The sequence below is a fragment of the Citrus sinensis genome, chromosome 7, assembly GCF_022201045.2.
Source record: "Citrus sinensis cultivar Valencia sweet orange chromosome 7, DVS_A1.0, whole genome shotgun sequence".
Taxonomy (NCBI): Eukaryota; Viridiplantae; Streptophyta; class Magnoliopsida; order Sapindales; family Rutaceae; genus Citrus; species Citrus sinensis.
In genome coordinates this window covers 20,836,988-20,841,727 of record NC_068562.1, presented here as the reverse complement: position 1 = coordinate 20,841,727, position 4,740 = coordinate 20,836,988, and positions in this window count along the sequence as shown.

Sequence of the window (4,740 nt, the reverse complement as noted above, 5' to 3'; positions counted from 1 at the left end):
ATTGGTGAAATACCAAGTTGCTAGAAACCAGCTTTTAAGTCGAACTTAGAGAAGATACGTGCCCCTTGAAGATGGACAAACAAGGTCTGGATTTTTGGAATGGGGAACTTATCATCTTTAAGGAAAGAATTAAGTGGCTGGTAATCATACCTTTTTTCAACATAGAAGGCTTGACAAGCCCAATCTGAATCAGTTGGTTCAATCAGACATTGCTGAAGCAATTGAGAACATTCTTGCTTTACAAGTAAGAGGTCTGAAGGAGACACACCCGGATGAGAGGCTTTTGTAGGGTTTATGTCTTCATTGAGTTTGAAAAGAAGGTGAATGAAGAACTGTTCATTTCTCCAGATAGGGGAAGGATGATGAAATTGGGAATGATTTTCTGGACAATACTCAAGAAGTTTTTGTGAAATATGACTGTATGAAGTTGAGACATCAGAAAGTGTATACAAACGGAGCATATTTGTATAAGGCAAGAACATCTGTTTGTAGCGAATTCCAGAACTAGTAATGAATAGATTTTTGACCAAATGGAGGATGTCAAAACCTATGAGCAAGTCTTTATCTAGAAGAGTAAAAGCTACAATCATTTTCCAAATAATGCAATTTGGAAAGAACTGAATACCAATGGGTTTTTTGGTAATCAGAGTTGTTTCAAATGTTTCACCATTGACTGCTCTGAATAATTTGGAATGGTTTGCCCAACAGTCTGAGGGAAGGACAGAAGGATCAATCATACTGGTATTTGCACTAGTGTCAATAAACCCGATGATAGGAACAAGTTATGAAACTTTGAAGGAATGATTGACATTTTGAGAGAAGGTCTAGGAATGGTTGAAACTTGGTTGACATTTTGAACTGTAGAAATAACTAAAATATCATCAGAATCGGAAGATTCTGCGAGGATGAAAGCAGTCTGATCATCTTGTTCTGACTGTTCTGAGAAGTTGGATTCAACATCTTCGTTTTCAGATAATAATGAAGAATGTTGGAGATGTTGTATAAGACGAACAGCTTTGGCAGATTTATGAGGATAGTGTTGAGCAAAGTGACCGCGTTTCTTGCAGATGAAACAACAGTTATGCTTCTTTTTTCTATACTGAGAAACATATTTTTTCTTGAAATACCGGAAAGGCTTTTTGGAGGATGATTTTTTGTGGAAGGGTTTCTGAAAGTGTTTTTTCTTCTTGGTTGGACAAAAACATTTCTTCTCATCTTTGCACTCAATTTGGAGATAGGGTTTCTTATCTGCCATGAGATCTTTGAAGAACTTTTTCTGTTCACAGATTTTGTCAAGGCATAACATCGCTATTTGAAAAATCTTTCCAAGAGAAATGTCAGCTATGCTGAGATTAGTGGTAGTGAGTTGTCTTTGAAGATCAGGTTGAAGTTCTGAAGGAAGTGAAGCTATGAAGACATGCTTGAGGGATGGTTCATTGAAACCGTTCAGCTTGTAAAATAGAATACTCATTCGTTTGTAATGAGATTCTAAAAGATGTCTTTTGAGAGAACAGCATTTCATCTGGTGATATTCTTTTCGATCTGCTTCTTTAAAAGCTTTGCATTCACCTATGAACTGTTCATGGATGATGTTGAGGGCTGTGCCAATGGGAGATTGCATGAATTGGAGCTGTCAATATTCTCCCAAGCTTTCTAACCAATCTCATAAAGAACCCGTTGAGCGGGCCATGAATTCACGAAGGACATTTTCTGGATGAGCATTGGGTTTGGTTCCTTGGAGATCAATCCATGCAGCAAATTCTTGAAGACGAGAAGGCCATTTGTGACGTGGAATGTCATTAAATGTAAACCAAGATGCCAAGGAAGGTTTGGTGGAATGGTCAATAACCGGCAGAGGCATTTGTGGAACTGGTTCTGTTGTAGCTTCCTTTTGATCATTAGAAGAACTGTCTTCTATAATAGGTGTTGTAGTTGAGGCACTTGGGTCTTCAGTTTTGGTTGCCATTCTGATGCACATGAATCTGCTCAAATCAATGAATCTCAGATTCCCGTCATGAGTCCCTACAACCTCTACAAGCAGAAAACTTCTTTCACCAGAAGTATCTAAAATCTTATTGAGTATTCTTATATCCCTGAATCTTCTCAAATTAATAAATCTCAGTTTCCCGTCATGAGTCCCTACAACCTCTACAAGCAGAAAACTTCTTTCACCAGAAGTATCCAAAATCTTATTGAGTGTTCCTATATCCCTGAATCTGCTCAAATCAATGAATCTCAGTTTCCCGTCATGAGTCCCTACAACCTCTACAAGCAGAAAACTTCTTTCACCAGAAGTATCCAAAATCTTATTGAGTATTCCTATATCCCTGAATCTGCTCAAATCAATGAATCTCAGTTTCCAGTCATGAGTCCCTACAACCTTGTCATGGAACAACGTCCTGATTACACCAATGTCCCTATCTCTATTTTTATTGAAAAGTAATAAGATTTTAAATGTTTTGAAATAAATTGCCCTTATTTTAGTTATAAAAGTGGGGTGGTAAAAGAATACCACTAAAGCTTTAACTGATCCCTTTCCCATTCACGGAGGCTCAATTATAAGAGTCAGAGCTAAAAAGATGAAAGCTACTTTAAATTGATTAATTGAGAAGATGTGCACTGAAAATGCAATTCAAGATGCAAGACATGATGAATTGGGCTTGGAGAGAAAACAAGGAGGAAAATTCGGAACAAAACTGGTATTGATTAGGTTAGAATTAATTTGCAAGGTATATACCTTTGGAAATATGATTAAGTTAACTTTCCAATGCAATTTACAGAGGTGGATTTGGAGTTCGCTTGAAGATATTATGACCGATTTATTATAGCTTGTTCATGCTTGGGAATTCCAACCATTCCTTTGTTTATTCAACTTCATTTATTTGTTGTGTTTCAAATTGGTTAATGTGTTAGGTAAGTCTATCATTAATGATAGTGGGCTAACATTAAGTTTGTCAATGATTAACATTAATAATGGTGGGTTAATGAAGACTTTTGAAGCATCCTTTAACAAACCTATGCTTGGAGGGTAGTTCCAATGATTCCAAGTATATTTTTAGGATCTTGGGTTTCTATTAGCCTATTTACCAACCTTGCTATGTTATTTGAATTTGAAATATCATTATTTCTTTGGTTCTTTTGAGAACTGGTGAACTTATTAAGAATTTGCATTCTTGTGTGTGAGGAACAATTTTCTTACTTAAATATAATAGAATTTATTTTAAGCTAACAAGCCCCCTTAAGTATTAAAATAATAATGATAATAATAATAATATAAGATATTTAATTCTAAATAATGATGACGTAAGCAATGACATAAGTAATGATGACATAAGTGATGATGTAAGAGAAGTTTGTAGAGATAGTTAAGAATTCTAGAATTTAGTAAGATATTTATGAAGGATAATCTCAACCATTCATCAAGAGTTATGGTGGCAAAATCCTAGCCATCCACTAGCCTTAAGAAATCCTATAAATACATCCTACCCCCTTTCATTTTCAATGCAACCTAGAAATTTCACCCTCTTTTATTCTAAGTCATAACATTAAGAGTAAAGAAATCCTAGATTTAGAAAGGTCTAGAGAAGTCATGGTCAAGAGGTAAGTAGGACAAAATTCTTCTCACACTTAACTTCAGTTTTAATAATTTTTTTTATTTTGTGATGGCTACTATGATGTGATTAGTTATAAAATAAATTTTTATATGGTCAACTATAATGCTTATATTATGACATTTTTCTTATTTACTCCTTGTATTGTTGAATATGTCGCCTAATCTGTCATACTTTTACTCAATTATGATATGGTTGGCTCTGCCACCTAGATTATAGTCCCATTTTGTTTAATCTCCATATGGATGGCATTACAGCCTGCATTAAAGAATGTTGTCCTTCACATGTTATGATATAAGCTGCATTGAACACATGCATTTCATGGACTATTTTATAAAAAAGACGTTTTAGAAATGAATTTCTAAAAAATGGGTTGTTGTACTATAAGGTGGTAAAGTTTCCAAAGATGGCAAGCCCTCTAAGCTTAGTAAAAGGTAATCTTTTGTGGACGGCGATATGTAACGCCCAAAAGATCAATTAATCAGGCCCAAGAGCATATTGTTTAAAGAATAAAAGTGCTAGCCTTGTAGTGCAACATACCTAGGGTCCTAATAAAGTTGTTTGTATTTTCTAAGTTTCTTTTAAAAACTTAATATGGTCATCTATATGCATAATAATTTATACATGAACTAAAGTGTTATCTTACTGGAAATTAGCTCATAAAGTCCTTACATTATAGGTAACGATGAGTAGGGCAAGTTGGCACCAAGTCCTAGCCAAGGGGAAGTGCATATGGGCATAACAAACCTTGGGTTTTATGATGGGCTCAGCTTAGTTTTTTGAGAAATGTACTAAGGAATCTATGTATGTCTCCTAACTTTTGTAAGGAAGTTTTACTTGCTATGTGAAACTTTTTTTTAGAATTCATATTTATACTTAAAAGTAACAGTGTTTTAAACATTTTTTAAATAAATATTTAAGTGTAGTGTTACATTATGGCATTCATCTACATCTTGAGTGTGGCTTCAATATCATTCTCTATACCTCTAGTTCGGGCTTTCTTAAACAGTGGGTCAAGGTTTTTTGGTTGGGTTTAAACTTGTTTAAAACTTTCTTGAGCAATTAAAACTTTAAACTAAGTGTGGGTCTCGATGTTTTACTGTGAGGTTCGCATCAATTGTGCTATCTT